The sequence below is a fragment of the Chiloscyllium punctatum genome, unplaced genomic scaffold (assembly GCF_047496795.1).
Source record: "Chiloscyllium punctatum isolate Juve2018m unplaced genomic scaffold, sChiPun1.3 scaffold_204, whole genome shotgun sequence".
Classification (NCBI taxonomy): domain Eukaryota; kingdom Metazoa; phylum Chordata; class Chondrichthyes; order Orectolobiformes; family Hemiscylliidae; genus Chiloscyllium; species Chiloscyllium punctatum.
This window is the reverse complement of record NW_027309938.1, coordinates 336,475-355,573: the sequence shown is the minus strand read 5'-3', so window position 1 is coordinate 355,573 and position 19,099 is coordinate 336,475. Positions and strand designations below refer to the sequence as shown.

The window sequence follows — 19,099 nt, the reverse complement described above, 5'->3', positions numbered from 1 at the left end:
ACACGTTTACACGGAACATGAAACACACCGGACTACAGGGAAAATGCACAAAGCTGAGCAGGCCGTTTCCCAAATCATACCGTGCAGCATAGTTTCAGGCACTGTGTCTGTTTTGCAGAATAAGGTTCCCAAAGAATGTTCCATCCTAAAACCGGAGGTAGTATTACAATCCGAGAACGACAGATTACATTGTAAGGAAGGTCTGACCTCGGGGCCGGTTCGAGATGCCACTTTCCTTGCCTTTTACCTTAACCGTGCAATTTGCTGCAGAGATTATCACACCTGGACATGAGCCTCATGGATACCAACTGAGTTGGAAACCTGTGTGGGAATCGATGAGAAAAAAGCGACTCAATAAATTTTAACAAGTTCCATGGTGCTTTTTAGAAATGCAGTTTCTGTTCACCTCAATCCAAAAGGCAGTTTCTGAACATAGTAACAGAAGTCAAAAGGTAATTACCTCACCCCACCCCCAGTCCGGAAGAGGTGCTAACTGCCCTTGATTGCTGTTTGTTCATGATGTGAAGAGCTCTCACGCCTGAGTCACCGTCACGTCTCTGGTTGCTGAGTGAATCACAAAGAAGGACTTTCTCCAGAGCTGCAACTGCCTCACTTCCCCACTCGCCTTCCCCGTTTACATTTTCCTGCTCGTCAGTGATTTAAAGAAAAGCAAATGGATGCGATGTCATTCTGTAGCCTCTCTGTCGATTCCTCCGTTTCAGTTCCAACGTGGCTTAGATCTCGGGGCGCACCTTAATACTAGCGACGCTATGAAAGCACAGGTCCAGATGTTCCTCTGAGAGTGTAATTTCTTTCATTGCTGTTGCTGATTGAATGAGCCACTAACGTGTGAACTGCTCCAAAACATGATTCAGGACCTCTGGTGCCAATTCTCGCACGTTGAATAACGACAGACACCTTCCAAATGAGGTCTTTCAGAGACGACTTTGGGATACATTTGACAGACAGACTAGTTGAAGAATCCGTGGTGCACTGTGACACCAGCACATCAGCTTCTTCCCTGTCTTTGAACCGGGCCGCCTGCGCAAGGAATGCGAATGCGGTAATGCTTTTCGTGGAAGGATCAGAAGGGGGTAACTACACTCTCAAACAGAATGGCATATGATCAGAACGATGTTGGAGAAAAACTTTACAATGCTTTGCACAGTAATTAAATGGAATCGCATTGCATTGCACGACGAGAGAAGATTTATTCAAGCAAATTCGAAGGCAGGTTTGCACATGGGAAAGCAAGCAAGAAAGCTCCGTTCTTGTCGATGTCAAAGGCTGCAGTTGAAGAGCAAAGCAGTTTCTGCCCAGTTTCGAACTGGGGACCTTTCGCGTGTGAGGCGAACGTGATGACCACTACACTACAGAAACAAGCCGCGGTCGCAGCCGCTGCAGCTCAGTGGCATCCAACACAGAAAGTTGAAGCCATTCTACCTTTCGCCTTTCTGTTTCCGTTAACTCGTTGTTTCATGGGACTTGTTTAATTTTGGCTATGTGGTGAGCATGGACGAGATACACCGAAGTATCTGTTTCCACGCGGTGTAACCCGGTAACGTTGTGTTGCTTACACCTGCTTTAAAGAATTACGTTTTTGCGGAGCTTACCGTCGCAGTCTGTGGCAAAATCATTTAGTCTGTTCGACGGCTCACGGGAAAGGTAGCATTGTGAAACACTGCAGAAACGAACGACTTCCTTACTTTTGCTCCGACTGACCATACTCCGTGAAAGTTTCCCAGATTCTCAGTTGAGGATTTTTGCAGCTGGAAGTTACCTCAGAAACCCTGTTAATTCGTAATGTATTGAGCGAATCGCAAAACAGAAAGCATTTAACACGGAACACAAACAAAACTGGAAAACCAAATGCATTTTCAGACACAGCGAGCATGAATGCTAAATGTGAGACAGTCCGGGGGCATGAGCCATAAAGTTATCACACAAATAACAACAGGGCAATTCCAAACTACTCTTTCAAACATACTGGAGCCTGAGTGCACCACCACTGCCCAGACAATGCTGCAAAGAGACAAAGAAAGAACATAATAAGAATGGGCCATAAAAAGTGAATTTCACCAATCACAGTCTCGATTAGATTACCTTTCCCTTCCGATGACTCCAGGACGGAAAAGGAGGAAGTGGGAGAAATTCAATAACATATGACATCGAAATACATTGGAACGATTTTCTCATTGGCCAGAAAACCAAATAACGACGAGTCGAGTCACCGTAGGACTCTGTTTCGCAACAACAGTCTCCATTCGGTTCCAGTAAAAGCTCAACTTGCCTGGAACAGAAAGCAACAGTGGAGCCGCTGGCGATTTTCCGCGCGGGAGGCGAACACGATCACGACAGCACAGACACTTTGGAAAATTCGGCACTTTCCCACACCGCAGGAAATTCCCCGGGAAGCAAACTCATTTTGCTTCTGTTTCAAACAGAAATGCAGCAGGGGAATGAAACAGCATTTAAACCAGCAGCTCCGCAGAAACGGCAGCGGTGGGATTCGAACCCACCCCTCGGGCGAGACGGGAGCCTTAATCCAGCGCCTTAGACCGCTCGGCCACACTAGCAACACGCGCGCGAGTCCATTTTCTTGCACTTCCAATTGTTTTCCTGCATAACAACAGATGTAAACTCAAGTGAAAAAGGTTCCATGATCCCTCTCCGACTCGCACAGCTGCTGGGATGTGTCCGTCTACAATATCAATTTCTCAGCAGTTAACGATAGCCCATCAATCCAGACAAAAATCACTGGTAAGCTGAGTCTATCTTCTCAGACTGGATTCAGAAACAAATGTATCTGTGAGTGCGTGAGAATATATGATCGGTTATGATTGGGTCAAATTACCATGAGCTACTTGACATTACTGCAATTTCGATTCTTGCTTTGCTAAATGATTTCACCCATTGCTCGAAACAGGACAACTTACACGTTTACACGGAACATGAAACACACCGGACTACAGGGAAAATGCACAAAGCTGAGCAGGCCGTTTCCCAAATCATACCGTGCAGCATAGTTTCAGGCACTGTGTCTGTTTTGCAGAATAAGGTTCCCAAAGAATGTTCCATCCTAAAAGCGGAGGTAGTATTACAATCCGAGAACGACAGATTACATTGTAAGGAAGGTCTGACCTCGGGGCCGGTTCGAGATGCCACTTTCCTTGACTTTTACCTTAACCGTGCAATTTGCTGCAGAGATTATCACACCTGGACATGAGCCTCATGGATACCAACTGAGTTGGAAACCTGTGTGGGAATCGATGAGAAAAAAGCGACTCAATAAATTTTAACAAGTTCCATGGTGCTTTTTAGAAATGCAGTTTCTGTTCACCTCAATCCAAAAGGCAGTTTCTGAACATAGTAACAGAAGTCAAAAGGTAATTACCTCACCCCACCCCCAGTCCGGAAGAGGTGCTAACTGCCCTTGATTGCTGTTTGTTCATGATGTGAAGAGCTCTCACGCCTGAGTCACCGTCACGTCTCTGGTTGCTGAGTGAATCACAAAGAAGGACTTTCTCCAGAGCTGCAACTGCCTCACTTCCCCACTCGCCTTCCCCGTTTACATTTTCCTGCTCGTCAGTGATTTAAAGAAAAGCAAATGGATGCGATGTCATTCTGTAGCCTCTCTGTCGATTCCTCCGTTTCAGTTCCAACGTGGCTTAGATCTCGGGGCGCACCTTAATACTAGCGACGCTATGAAAGCACAGGTCCAGATGTTCCTCTGAGAGTGTAATTTCTTTCATTGCTGTTGCTGATTGAATGAGCCACTAACGTGTGAACTGCTCCAAAACATGATTCAGGACCTCTGGTGCCAATTCTCGCACGTTGAATAACGACAGACACCTTCCAAATGAGGTCTTTCAGAGACGACTTTGGGATACATTTGACAGACAGACTAGTTGAAGAATCCGTGGTGCACTGTGACACCAGCACATCAGCTTCTTCCCTGTCTTTGAACCGGGCCGCCTGTGCAAGGAATGCGAATGCGGTAATGCTTTTCGTGGAAGGATCAGAAGGGGGTAACTACACTCTCAAACAGAATGGCATATGATCAGAACGATGTTGGAGAAAAACTTTACAATGCTTTGCACAGTAATTAAATGGAATCGCATTGCATTGCACGACGAGAGAAGATTTATTCAAGCAAATTCGAAGGCAGGTTTGCACATGGGAAAGCAAGCAAGAAAGCTCCGTTCTTGTCGATGTCAAAGGCTGCAGTTGAACAGCAAAGCAGTTGCTGCCCAGTTTCGAACTGGGGACCTTTCGCGTGTGAGGCGAACGTGATGACCACTACACTACAGAAACAAGCCGCGGTCGCAGCCGCTGCAGCTCAGTGGCATCCAACACAGAAAGTTGAAGCCATTCTACCTTTCGCCTTTCTGTTTCCGTTAACTCGTTGTTTCATGGGACTTGTTTAATTTTGGCTATGTGGTGAGCATGGACGAGATACACCGAAGTATCTGTTTCCACGCGGTGTAACCCGGTAACGTTGTGTTGCTTACACCTGCTTTAAAGAATTACGTTTTTGCGGAGCTTACCGTCGCAGTCTGTGGCAAAATCATTTAGTCTGTTCGACGGCTCACGGGAAAGGTAGCATTGTGAAACACTGCAGAAACGAACGACTTCCTTACTTTTGCTCCGACTGACCATACTCCGTGAAAGTTTCCCAGATTCTCAGTTGAGGATTTTTGCAGCTGGAAGTTACCTCAGAAACCCTGTTAATTCGTAATGTATTGAGCGAATCGCAAAACAGAAAGCATTTAACACGGAACACAAACAAAACTGGAAAACCAAATGCATTTTCAGACACAGCGAGCATGAATGCTAAATGTGAGACAGTCCGGGGGCATGAGCCATAAAGTTATCACACAAATAACAACAGGGCAATTCCAAACTACTCTTTCAAACATACTGGAGCCTGAGTGCACCACCACTGCCCAGACAATGCTGCAAAGAGACAAAGAAAGAACATAATAAGAATGGGCCATAAAAAGTGAATTTCACCAATCACAGTCTCGATTAGATTACCTTTCCCTTCCGATGACTCCAGGACGGAAAAGGAGGAAGTGGGAGAAATTCAATAACATATGACATCGAAATACATTGGAACGATTTTCTCATTGGCCAGAAAACCAAATAACGACGAGTCGAGTCACCGTAGGACTCTGTTTCGCAACAACAGTCTCCATTCGGTTCCAGTAAAAGCTCAACTTGCCTGGAACAGAAAGCAACAGTGGAGCCGCTGGCGATTTTCCGCGCGGGAGGCGAACACGATCATGACAGCACAGACACTTTGGAAAATTCGGCACTTTCCCACACCGCAGGAAATTCCCCGGGAAGCAAACTCATTTTGCTTCTGTTTCAAACAGAAATGCAGCAGGGGAATGAAACAGCATTTAAACCAGCAGCTCCGCAGAAACGGCAGCGGTGGGATTCGAACCCACCCCTCGGGCGAGACGGGAGCCTTAATCCAGCGCCTTAGACCGCTCGGCCACACTAGCAACACGCGCGCGAGTTCATTTTCTTGCACTTCCAATTGTTTTCCTGCATAACAACAGATGTAAACTCAAGTGAAAAAGGTTCCATGATCCCTCTCCGACTCGCACAGCTGCTGGGATGTGCCCGTCTACAATATCAATTTCTCAGCAGTTAACGATAGCCCATCAATCCAGACAAAAATCACTGGTAAGCTGAGTCTATCTTCTCAGACTGGATTCAGAAACAAATGTATCTGTGAGTGCGTGAGAATATATGATCGGTTATGATTGGGTCAAATTACCATGAGCTACTTGACATTACTGCAATTTCGATTCTTGCTTTGCTAAATGATTTCACCCATTGCTCGAAACAGGACAACTTACACGTTTACACGGAACATGAAACACACCGGACTACAGGGAAAATGCACAAAGCTGAGCAGGCCGTTTCCCAAATCATACCGTGCAGCATAGTTTCAGGCACTGTGTCTGTTTTGCAGAATAAGGTTCCCAAAGAATGTTCCATCCTAAAACCGGAGGTAGTATTACAATCCGAGAACGACAGATTACATTGTAAGGAAGGTCTGACCTCGGGGCCGGTTCGAGATGCCACTTTCCTTGCCTTTTACCTTAACCGTGCAATTTGCTGCAGAGATTATCACACCTGGACATGAGCCTCATGGATACCAACTGAGTTGGAAACCTGTGTGGGAATCGATGAGAAAAAAGCGACTCAATAAATTTTAACAAGTTCCGTGGTGCTTTTTAGAAATGCAGTTTCTGTTCACCTCAATCCAAAAGGCAGTTTCTGAACATAGTAACAGAAGTCAAAAGGTAATTACCTCACCCCACCCCCAGTCCGGAAGAGGTGCTAACTGCCCTTGATTGCTGTTTGTTCATGATGTGAAGAGCTCTCACGCCTGAGTCACCGTCACGTCTCTGGTTGCTGAGTGAATCACAAAGAAGGACTTTCTCCAGAGCTGCAACTGCCTCACTTCCCCACTCGCCTTCCCCGTTTACATTTTCCTGCTCGTCAGTGATTTAAAGAAAAGCAAATGGATGCGATGTCATTCTGTAGCCTCTCTGTCGATTCCTCCGTTTCAGTTCCAACGTGGCTTAGATCTCGGGGCGCACCTTAATACTAGCGACGCTATGAAAGCACAGGTCCAGATGTTCCTCTGAGAGTGTAATTTCTTTCATTGCTGTTGCTGATTGAATGAGCCACTAACGTGTGAACTACTCCAAAACATGATTCAGGACCTCTGGTGCCAATTCTCGCACGTTGAATAACGACAGACACCTTCCAAATGAGGTCTTTCAGAGACGACTTTGGGATACATTTGACAGACAGACTAGTTGAAGAATCCGTGGTGCACTGTGACACCAGCACATCAGCTTCTTCCCTGTCTTTGAACCGGGCCGCCTGCGCAAGGAATGCGAATGCGGTAATGCTTTTCGTGGAAGGATCAGAAGGGGGTAACTACACTCTCAAACAGAATGGCATATGATCAGAACGATGTTGGAGAAAAACTTTACAATGCTTTGCACAGTAATTAAATGGAATCGCATTGCATTGCACGACGAGAGAAGATTTATTCAAGCAAATTCGAAGGCAGGTTTGCACATGGGAAAGCAAGCAAGAAAGCTCCGTTCTTGTCGATGTCAAAGGCTGCAGTTGAACAGCAAAGCAGTTGCTGCCCAGTTTCGAACTGGGGACCTTTCGCGTGTGAGGCGAACGTGATGACCACTACACTACAGAAACAAGCCGCGGTCGCAGCCGCTGCAGCTCAGTGGCATCCAACACAGAAAGTTGAAGCCATTCTACCTTTCGCCTTTCTGTTTCCGTTAACTCGTTGTTTCATGGGACTTGTTTAATTTTGGCTATGTGGTGAGCATGGACGAGATACACCGAAGTATCTGTTTCCACGCGGTGTAACCCGGTAACGTTGTGTTGCTTACACCTGCTTTAAAGAATTACGTTTTTGCGGAGCTTACCGTCGCAGTCTGTGGCAAAATCATTTAGTCTGTTCGACGGCTCACGGGAAAGGTAGCATTGTGAAACACTGCAGAAACGAACGACTTCCTTACTTTTGCTCCGACTGACCATACTCCGTGAAAGTTTCCCAGATTCTCAGTTGAGGATTTTTGCAGCTGGAAGTTACCTCAGAAACCCTGTTAATTCGTAATGTATTGAGCGAATCGCAAAACAGAAAGCATTTAACACGGAACACAAACAAAACTGGAAAACCAAATGCATTTTCAGACACAGCGAGCATGAATGCTAAATGTGAGACAGTCCGGGGGCATGAGCCATAAAGTTATCACACAAATAACAACAGGGCAATTCCAAACTACTCTTTCAAACATACTGGAGCCTGAGTGCACCACCACTGCCCAGACAATGCTGCAAAGAGACAAAGAAAGAACATAATAAGAATGGGCCATAAAAAGTGAATTTCACCAATCACAGTCTCGATTAGATTACCTTTCCCTTCCGATGACTCCAGGACGGAAAAGGAGGAAGTGGGAGAAATTCAATAACATATGACATCGAAATACATTGGAACGATTTTCTCATTGGCCAGAAAACCAAATAACGACGAGTCGAGTCACCGTAGGACTCTGTTTCGCAACAACAGTCTCCATTCGGTTCCAGTAAAAGCTCAACTTGCCTGGAACAGAAAGCAACAGTGGAGCCGCTGGCGATTTTCCGCGCGGGAGGCGAACACGATCATGACAGCACAGACACTTTGGAAAATTCGGCACTTTCCCACACCGCAGGAAATTCCCCGGGAAGCAAACTCATTTTGCTTCTGTTTCAAACAGAAATGCAGCAGGGGAATGAAACAGCATTTAAACCAGCAGCTCCGCAGAAACGGCAGCGGTGGGATTCGAACCCACCCCTCGGGCGAGACGGGAGCCTTAATCCAGCGCCTTAGACCGCTCGGCCACACTAGCAACACGCGCGCGAGTTCATTTTCTTGCACTTCCAATTGTTTTCCTGCATAACAACAGATGTAAACTCAAGTGAAAAAGGTTCCATGATCCCTCTCCGACTCGCACAGCTGCTGGGATGTGCCCGTCTACAATATCAATTTCTCAGCAGTTAACGATAGCCCATCAATCCAGACAAAAATCACTGGTAAGCTGAGTCTATCTTCTCAGACTGGATTCAGAAACAAATGTATCTGTGAGTGCGTGAGAATATATGATCGGTTATGATTGGGTCAAATTACCATGAGCTACTTGACATTACTGCAATTTCGATTCTTGCTTTGCTAAATGATTTCACCCATTGCTCGAAACAGGACAACTTACACGTTTACACGGAACATGAAACACACCGGACTACAGGGAAAATGCACAAAGCTGAGCAGGCCGTTTCCCAAATCATACCGTGCAGCATAGTTTCAGGCACTGTGTCTGTTTTGCAGAATAAGGTTCCCAAAGAATGTTCCATCCTAAAACCGGAGGTAGTATTACAATCCGAGAACGACAGATTACATTGTAAGGAAGGTCTGACCTCGGGGCCGGTTCGAGATGCCACTTTCCTTGCCTTTTACCTTAACCGTGCAATTTGCTGCAGAGATTATCACACCTGGACATGAGCCTCATGGATACCAACTGAGTTGGAAACCTGTGTGGGAATCGATGAGAAAAAAGCGACTCAATAAATTTTAACAAGTTCCATGGTGCTTTTTAGAAATGCAGTTTCTGTTCACCTCAATCCAAAAGGCAGTTTCTGAACATAGTAACAGAAGTCAAAAGGTAATTACCTCACCCCACCCCCAGTCCGGAAGAGGTGCTAACTGCCCTTGATTGCTGTTTGTTCATGATGTGAAGAGCTCTCACGCCTGAGTCACCGTCACGTCTCTGGTTGCTGAGTGAATCACAAAGAAGGACTTTCTCCAGAGCTGCAACTGCCTCACTTCCCCACTCGCCTTCCCCGTTTACATTTTCCTGCTCGTCAGTGATTTAAAGAAAAGCAAATGGATGCGATGTCATTCTGTAGCCTCTCTGTCGATTCCTCCGTTTCAGTTCCAACGTGGCTTAGATCTCGGGGCGCACCTTAATACTAGCGACGCTATGAAAGCACAGGTCCAGATGTTCCTCTGAGAGTGTAATTTCTTTCATTGCTGTTGCTGATTGAATGAGCCACTAACGTGTGAACTACTCCAAAACATGATTCAGGACCTCTGGTGCCAATTCTCGCACGTTGAATAACGACAGACACCTTCCAAATGAGGTCTTTCAGAGACGACTTTGGGATACATTTGACAGACAGACTAGTTGAAGAATCCGTGGTGCACTGTGACACCAGCACATCAGCTTCTTCCCTGTCTTTGAACCGGGCCGCCTGCGCAAGGAATGCGAATGCGGTAATGCTTTTCGTGGAAGGATCAGAAGGGGGTAACTACACTCTCAAACAGAATGGCATATGATCAGAACGATGTTGGAGAAAAACTTTACAATGCTTTGCACAGTAATTAAATGGAATCGCATTGCATTGCACGACGAGAGAAGATTTATTCAAGCAAATTCGAAGGCAGGTTTGCACATGGGAAAGCAAGCAAGAAAGCTCCGTTCTTGTCGATGTCAAAGGCTGCAGTTGAACAGCAAAGCAGTTGCTGCCCAGTTTCGAACTGGGGACCTTTCGCGTGTGAGGCGAACGTGATGACCACTACACTACAGAAACAAGCCGCGGTCGCAGCCGCTGCAGCTCAGTGGCATCCAACACAGAAAGTTGAAGCCATTCTACCTTTCGCCTTTCTGTTTCCGTTAACTCGTTGTTTCATGGGACTTGTTTAATTTTGGCTATGTGGTGAGCATGGACGAGATACACCGAAGTATCTGTTTCCACGCGGTGTAACCCGGTAACGTTGTGTTGCTTACACCTGCTTTAAAGAATTACGTTTTTGCGGAGCTTACCGTCGCAGTCTGTGGCAAAATCATTTAGTCTGTTCGACGGCTCACGGGAAAGGTAGCATTGTGAAACACTGCAGAAACGAACGACTTCCTTACTTTTGCTCCGACTGACCATACTCCGTGAAAGTTTCCCAGATTCTCAGTTGAGGATTTTTGCAGCTGGAAGTTACCTCAGAAACCCTGTTAATTCGTAATGTATTGAGCGAATCGCAAAACAGAAAGCATTTAACACGGAACACAAACAAAACTGGAAAACCAAATGCATTTTCAGACACAGCGAGCATGAATGCTAAATGTGAGACAGTCCGGGGGCATGAGCCATAAAGTTATCACACAAATAACAACAGGGCAATTCCAAACTACTCTTTCAAACATACTGGAGCCTGAGTGCACCACCACTGCCCAGACAATGCTGCAAAGAGACAAAGAAAGAACATAATAAGAATGGGCCATAAAAAGTGAATTTCACCAATCACAGTCTCGATTAGATTACCTTTCCCTTCCGATGACTCCAGGACGGAAAAGGAGGAAGTGGGAGAAATTCAATAACATATGACATCGAAATACATTGGAACGATTTTCTCATTGGCCAGAAAACCAAATAACGACGAGTCGAGTCACCGTAGGACTCTGTTTCGCAACAACAGTCTCCATTCGGTTCCAGTAAAAGCTCAACTTGCCTGGAACAGAAAGCAACAGTGGAGCCGCTGGCGATTTTCCGCGCGGGAGGCGAACACGATCATGACAGCACAGACACTTTGGAAAATTCGGCACTTTCCCACACCGCAGGAAATTCCCCGGGAAGCAAACTCATTTTGCTTCTGTTTCAAACAGAAATGCAGCAGGGGAATGAAACAGCATTTAAACCAGCAGCTCCGCAGAAACGGCAGCGGTGGGATTCGAACCCACCCCTCGGGCGAGACGGGAGCCTTAATCCAGCGCCTTAGACCGCTCGGCCACACTAGCAACACGCGCGCGAGTTCATTTTCTTGCACTTCCAATTGTTTTCCTGCATAACAACAGATGTAAACTCAAGTGAAAAAGGTTCCATGATCCCTCTCCGACTCGCACAGCTGCTGGGATGTGCCCGTCTACAATATCAATTTCTCAGCAGTTAACGATAGCCCATCAATCCAGACAAAAATCACTGGTAAGCTGAGTCTATCTTCTCAGACTGGATTCAGAAACAAATGTATCTGTGAGTGCGTGAGAATATATGATCGGTTATGATTGGGTCAAATTACCATGAGCTACTTGACATTACTGCAATTTCGATTCTTGCTTTGCTAAATGATTTCACCCATTGCTCGAAACAGGACAACTTACACGTTTACACGGAACATGAAACACACCGGACTACAGGGAAAATGCACAAAGCTGAGCAGGCCGTTTCCCAAATCATACCGTGCAGCATAGTTTCAGGCACTGTGTCTGTTTTGCAGAATAAGGTTCCCAAAGAATGTTCCATCCTAAAACCGGAGGTAGTATTACAATCCGAGAACGACAGATTACATTGTAAGGAAGGTCTGACCTCGGGGCCGGTTCGAGATGCCACTTTCCTTGCCTTTTACCTTAACCGTGCAATTTGCTGCAGAGATTATCACACCTGGACATGAGCCTCATGGATACCAACTGAGTTGGAAACCTGTGTGGGAATCGATGAGAAAAAAGCGACTCAATAAATTTTAACAAGTTCCATGGTGCTTTTTAGAAATGCAGTTTCTGTTCACCTCAATCCAAAAGGCAGTTTCTGAACATAGTAACAGAAGTCAAAAGGTAATTACCTCACCCCACCCCCAGTCCGGAAGAGGTGCTAACTGCCCTTGATTGCTGTTTGTTCATGATGTGAAGAGCTCTCACGCCTGAGTCACCGTCACGTCTCTGGTTGCTGAGTGAATCACAAAGAAGGACTTTCTCCAGAGCTGCAACTGCCTCACTTCCCCACTCGCCTTCCCCGTTTACATTTTCCTGCTCGTCAGTGATTTAAAGAAAAGCAAATGGATGCGATGTCATTCTGTAGCCTCTCTGTCGATTCCTCCGTTTCAGTTCCAACGTGGCTTAGATCTCGGGGCGCACCTTAATACTAGCGACGCTATGAAAGCACAGGTCCAGATGTTCCTCTGAGAGTGTAATTTCTTTCATTGCTGTTGCTGATTGAATGAGCCACTAACGTGTGAACTACTCCAAAACATGATTCAGGACCTCTGGTGCCAATTCTCGCACGTTGAATAACGACAGACACCTTCCAAATGAGGTCTTTCAGAGACGACTTTGGGATACATTTGACAGACAGACTAGTTGAAGAATCCGTGGTGCACTGTGACACCAGCACATCAGCTTCTTCCCTGTCTTTGAACCGGGCCGCCTGCGCAAGGAATGCGAATGCGGTAATGCTTTTCGTGGAAGGATCAGAAGGGGGTAACTACACTCTCAAACAGAATGGCATATGATCAGAACGATGTTGGAGAAAAACTTTACAATGCTTTGCACAGTAATTAAATGGAATCGCATTGCATTGCACGACGAGAGAAGATTTATTCAAGCAAATTCGAAGGCAGGTTTGCACATGGGAAAGCAAGCAAGAAAGCTCCGTTCTTGTCGATGTCAAAGGCTGCAGTTGAACAGCAAAGCAGTTGCTGCCCAGTTTCGAACTGGGGACCTTTCGCGTGTGAGGCGAACGTGATGACCACTACACTACAGAAACAAGCCGCGGTCGCAGCCGCTGCAGCTCAGTGGCATCCAACACAGAAAGTTGAAGCCATTCTACCTTTCGCCTTTCTGTTTCCGTTAACTCGTTGTTTCATGGGACTTGTTTAATTTTGGCTATGTGGTGAGCATGGACGAGATACACCGAAGTATCTGTTTCCACGCGGTGTAACCCGGTAACGTTGTGTTGCTTACACCTGCTTTAAAGAATTACGTTTTTGCGGAGCTTACCGTCGCAGTCTGTGGCAAAATCATTTAGTCTGTTCGACGGCTCACGGGAAAGGTAGCATTGTGAAACACTGCAGAAACGAACGACTTCCTTACTTTTGCTCCGACTGACCATACTCCGTGAAAGTTTCCCAGATTCTCAGTTGAGGATTTTTGCAGCTGGAAGTTACCTCAGAAACCCTGTTAATTCGTAATGTATTGAGCGAATCGCAAAACAGAAAGCATTTAACACGGAACACAAACAAAACTGGAAAACCAAATGCATTTTCAGACACAGCGAGCATGAATGCTAAATGTGAGACAGTCCGGGGGCATGAGCCATAAAGTTATCACACAAATAACAACAGGGCAATTCCAAACTACTCTTTCAAACATACTGGAGCCTGAGTGCACCACCACTGCCCAGACAATGCTGCAAAGAGACAAAGAAAGAACATAATAAGAATGGGCCATAAAAAGTGAATTTCACCAATCACAGTCTCGATTAGATTACCTTTCCCTTCCGATGACTCCAGGACGGAAAAGGAGGAAGTGGGAGAAATTCAATAACATATGACATCGAAATACATTGGAACGATTTTCTCATTGGCCAGAAAACCAAATAACGACGAGTCGAGTCACCGTAGGACTCTGTTTCGCAACAACAGTCTCCATTCGGTTCCAGTAAAAGCTCAACTTGCCTGGAACAGAAAGCAACAGTGGAGCCGCTGGCGATTTTCCGCGCGGGAGGCGAACACGATCACGACAGCACAGACACTTTGGAAAATTCGGCACTTTCCCACACCGCAGGAAATTCCCCGGGAAGCAAACTCATTTTGCTTCTGTTTCAAACAGAAATGCAGCAGGGGAATGAAACAGCATTTAAACCAGCAGCTCCGCAGAAACGGCAGCGGTGGGATTCGAACCCACCCCTCGGGCGAGACGGGAGCCTTAATCCAGCGCCTTAGACCGCTCGGCCACACTAGCAACACGCGCGCGAGTTCATTTTCTTGCACTTCCAATTGTTTTCCTGCATAACAACAGATGTAAACTCAAGTGAAAAAGGTTCCATGATCCCTCTCCGACTCGCACAGCTGCTGGGATGTGCCCGTCTACAATATCAATTTCTCAGCAGTTAACGATAGCCCATCAATCCAGACAAAAATCACTGGTAAGCTGAGTCTATCTTCTCAGACTGGATTCAGAAACAAATGTATCTGTGAGTGCGTGAGAATATATGATCGGTTATGATTGGGTCAAATTACCATGAGCTACTTGACATTACTGCAATTTCGATTCTTGCTTTGCTAAATGATTTCACCCATTGCTCGAAACAGGACAACTTACACGTTTACACGGAACATGAAACACACCGGACTACAGGGAAAATGCACAAAGCTGAGCAGGCCGTTTCCCAAATCATACCGTGCAGCATAGTTTCAGGCACTGTGTCTGTTTTGCAGAATAAGGTTCCCAAAGAATGTTCCATCCTAAAACCGGAGGTAGTATTACAATCCGAGAACGACAGATTACATTGTAAGGAAGGTCTGACCTCGGGGCCGGTTCGAGATGCCACTTTCCTTGCCTTTTACCTTAACCGTGCAATTTGCTGCAGAGATTATCACACCTGGACATGAGCCTCATGGATACCAACTGAGTTGGAAACCTGTGTGGGAATCGATGAGAAAAAAGCGACTCAATAAATTTTAACAAGTTCCATGGTGCTTTTTAGAAATGCAGTTTCTGTTCACCTCAATCCAAAAGGCAGTTTCTGAACATAGTAACAGAAGTCAAAAGGTAATTACCTCACCCCACCCCCAGTCCGGAAGAGGTGCTAACTGCCCTTGATTGCTGTTTGTTCATGATGTGAAGAGCTCTCACGCCTGAGTCACCGTCACGTCTCTGGTTGCTGAGTGAATCACAAAGAAGGACTTTCTCCAGAGCTGCAACTGCCTCACTTCCCCACTCGCCTTCCCCGTTTACATTTTCCTGCTCGTCAGTGATTTAAAGAAAAGCAAATGGATGCGATGTCATTCTGTAGCCTCTCTGTCGATTCCTCCGTTTCAGTTCCAACGTGGCTTAGATCTCGGGGCGCACCTTAATACTAGCGACGCTATGAAAGCACAGGTCCAGATGTTCCTCTGAGAGTGTAATTTCTTTCATTGCTGTTGCTGATTGAATGAGCCACTAACGTGTGAACTACTCCAAAACATGATTCAGGACCTCTGGTGCCAATTCTCGCACGTTGAATAACGACAGACACCTTCCAAATGAGGTCTTTCAGAGACGACTTTGGGATACATTTGACAGACAGACTAGTTGAAGAATCCGTGGTGCACTGTGACACCAGCACATCAGCTTCTTCCCTGTCTTTGAACCGGGCCGCCTGCGCAAGGAATGCGAATGCGGTAATGCTTTTCGTGGAAGGATCAGAAGGGGGTAACTACACTCTCAAACAGAATGGCATATGATCAGAACGATGTTGGAGAAAAACTTTACAATGCTTTGCACAGTAATTAAATGGAATCGCATTGCATTGCACGACGAGAGAAGATTTATTCAAGCAAATTCGAAGGCAGGTTTGCACATGGGAAAGCAAGCAAGAAAGCTCCGTTCTTGTCGATGTCAAAGGCTGCAGTTGAACAGCAAAGCAGTTGCTGCCCAGTTTCGAACTGGGGACCTTTCGCGTGTGAGGCGAACGTGATGACCACTACACTACAGAAACAAGCCGCGGTCGCAGCCGCTGCAGCTCAGTGGCATCCAACACAGAAAGTTGAAGCCATTCTACCTTTCGCCTTTCTGTTTCCGTTAACTCGTTGTTTCATGGGACTTGTTTAATTTTGGCTATGTGGTGAGCATGGACGAGATACACCGAAGTATCTGTTTCCACGCGGTGTAACCCGGTAACGTTGTGTTGCTTACACCTGCTTTAAAGAATTACGTTTTTGCGGAGCTTACCGTCGCAGTCTGTGGCAAAATCATTTAGTCTGTTCGACGGCTCACGGGAAAGGTAGCATTGTGAAACACTGCAGAAACGAACGACTTCCTTACTTTTGCTCCGACTGACCATACTCCGTGAAAGTTTCCCAGATTCTCAGTTGAGGATTTTTGCAGCTGGAAGTTACCTCAGAAACCCTGTTAATTCGTAATGTATTGAGCGAATCGCAAAACAGAAAGCATTTAACACGGAACACAAACAAAACTGGAAAACCAAATGCATTTTCAGACACAGCGAGCATGAATGCTAAATGTGAGACAGTCCGGGGGCATGAGCCATAAAGTTATCACACAAATAACAACAGGGCAATTCCAAACTACTCTTTCAAACATACTGGAGCCTGAGTGCACCACCACTGCCCAGACAATGCTGCAAAGAGACAAAGAAAGAACATAATAAGAATGGGCCATAAAAAGTGAATTTCACCAATCACAGTCTCGATTAGATTACCTTTCCCTTCCGATGACTCCAGGACGGAAAAGGAGGAAGTGGGAGAAATTCAATAACATATGACATCGAAATACATTGGAACGATTTTCTCATTGGCCAGAAAACCAAATAACGACGAGTCGAGTCACCGTAGGACTCTGTTTCGCAACAACAGTCTCCATTCGGTTCCAGTAAAAGCTCAACTTGCCTGGAACAGAAAGCAACAGTGGAGCCGCTGGCGATTTTCCGCGCGGGAGGCGAACACGATCATGACAGCACAGACACTTTGGAAAATTCGGCACTTTCCCACACCGCAGGAAATTCCCCGGGAAGCAAACTCATTTTGCTTCTGTTTCAAACAGAAATGCAGCAGGGGAATGAAACAGCATTTAAACCAGCAGCTCCGCAGAAACGGCAGCGGTGGGATTCGAACCCACCCCTCGGGCGAGACGGGAGCCTTAATCCAGCGCCTTAGACCGCTCGGCCACACTAGCAACACGCGCGCGAGTTCATTTTCTTGCACTTCCAATTGTTTTCCTGCATAACAACAGATGTAAACTCAAGTGAAAAAGGTTCCATGATCCCTCTCCGACTCGCACAGCTGCTGGGATGTGCCCGTCTACAATATCAATTTCTCAGCAGTTAACGATAGCCCATCAATCCAGACAAAAATCACTGGTAAGCTGAGTCTATCTTCTCAGACTGGATTCAGAAACAAATGTATCTGTGAGTGCGTGAGAATATATGATCGGTTATGATTGGGTCAAATTACCATGAGCTACTTGACATTACTGCAATTTCGATTCTTGCTTTGCTAAATGATTTCACCCATTGCTCGAAACAGGACAACTTACACGTTTACACGGAACATGAAACACACCGGACTACAGGGAAAATGCACAAAGCTGAGCAGGCCGTTTCCCAAATCATACCGTGCAGCATAGTTTCAGGCACTGTGTCTGTTTTGCAGAATAAGGTTCCCAAAGAATGTTCCATCCTAAAAGCGGAGGTAGTATTACAATCCGAGAACGACAGATTACATTGTAAGGAAGGTCTGACCTCGGGGCCGGTTCGAGATGCCACTTTCCTTGACTTTTACCTTAACCGTGCAATTTGCTGCAGAGATTATCACACCTGGACATGAGCCTCATGGATACCAACTGAGTTGGAAACCTGTGTGGGAATCGATGAGAAAAAAGCGACTCAATAAATTTTAACAAGTTCCATGGTGCTTTTTAGAAATGCAGTTTCTGTTCACCTCAATCCAAAAGGCAGTTTCTGAACATAGTAACAGAAGTCAAAAGGTAATTACCTCACCCCACCCCCAGTCCGGAAGAGGTGCTAACTGCCCTTGATTGCTGTTTGTTCATGATGTGAAGAGCTCTCACGCCTGAGTCACCGTCACGTCTCTGGTTGCTGAGTGAATCACAAAGAAGGACTTTCTCCAGAGCTGCAACTGCCTCACTTCCCCACTCGCCTTCCCCGTTTACATTTTCCTGCTCGTCAGTGATTTAAAGAAAAGCAAATGGATGCGATGTCATTCTGTAGCCTCTCTGTCGATTCCTCCGTTTCAGTTCCAACGTGGCTTAGATCTCGGGGCGCACCTTAATACTAGCGACGCTATGAAAGCACAGGTCCAGATGTTCCTCTGAGAGTGTAATTTCTTTCATTGCTGTTGCTGATTGAATGAGCCACTAACGTGTGAACTGCTCCAAAACATGATTCAGGACCTCTGGTGCCAATTCTCGCACGTTGAATAACGACAGACACCTTCCAAATGAGGTCTTTCAGAGACGACTTTGGGATACATTTGACAGACAGACTAGTTGAAGAATCCGTGGTGCACTGTGACACCAGCACATCAGCTTCTTCCCTGTCTTTGAACCGGGCCGCCTGTGCAAGGAATGCGAATGCGGTAATGCTTTTCGTGGAAGGATCAGAAGGGGGTAACTACACTCTCAAACAGAATGGCATATGATCAGAACGATGTTGGAGAAAAACTTTACAATGCTTTGCACAGTAATTAAATGGAATCGCATTGCATTGCACGACGAGAGAAGATTTATTCAAGCAAATTCGAAGGCAGGTTTGCACATGGGAAAGCAAGCAAGAAAGCTCCGTTCTTGTCGATGTCAAAGGCTGCAGTTGAACAGCAAAGCAGTTGCTGCCCAGTTTCGAACTGGGGACCTTTCGCGTGTGAGGCGAACGTGATGACCACTACACTACAGAAACAAGCCGCGGTCGCAGCCGCTGCAGCTCAGTGGCATCCAACACAGAAAGTTGAAGCCATTCTACCTTTCGCCTTTCTGTTTCCGTTAACTCGTTGTTTCATGGGACTTGTTTAATT

General features: G+C 46.1%; 7 non-coding genes across 7 annotated transcripts; all 7 read right to left on the bottom strand.

The window, feature by feature from the left end:
- Window positions 1-1,307: 1,307 nt before the first annotated feature.
- trnav-cac (transfer RNA valine (anticodon CAC)) lies at window positions 1,308-1,380 on the bottom strand. The gene has a single exon. It is a non-coding gene; the product is annotated as a tRNA-Val (tRNA).
- Window positions 1,381-4,241: 2,861 nt separating this feature from the next.
- trnav-cac (transfer RNA valine (anticodon CAC)) lies at window positions 4,242-4,314 on the bottom strand. Its single transcript has one exon. It is a non-coding gene; the product is annotated as a tRNA-Val (tRNA).
- A 2,861-nt stretch (window positions 4,315-7,175) lies between these two features.
- trnav-cac (transfer RNA valine (anticodon CAC)) lies at window positions 7,176-7,248 on the bottom strand. Its single transcript has one exon. It is a non-coding gene; the product is annotated as a tRNA-Val (tRNA).
- Window positions 7,249-10,109: 2,861 nt separating this feature from the next.
- Window positions 10,110-10,182, bottom strand: trnav-cac (transfer RNA valine (anticodon CAC)). Its single transcript has one exon. It is a non-coding gene; the product is annotated as a tRNA-Val (tRNA).
- Window positions 10,183-13,043: 2,861 nt separating this feature from the next.
- On the bottom strand, window positions 13,044-13,116 carry trnav-cac (transfer RNA valine (anticodon CAC)). Its single transcript has one exon. It is a non-coding gene; the product is annotated as a tRNA-Val (tRNA).
- Window positions 13,117-15,977: 2,861 nt separating this feature from the next.
- Window positions 15,978-16,050, bottom strand: trnav-cac (transfer RNA valine (anticodon CAC)). Its single transcript has one exon. It is a non-coding gene; the product is annotated as a tRNA-Val (tRNA).
- Window positions 16,051-18,911: 2,861 nt separating this feature from the next.
- trnav-cac (transfer RNA valine (anticodon CAC)) lies at window positions 18,912-18,984 on the bottom strand. Its single transcript has one exon. It is a non-coding gene; the product is annotated as a tRNA-Val (tRNA).
- Window positions 18,985-19,099: the final 115 nt, after the last annotated feature.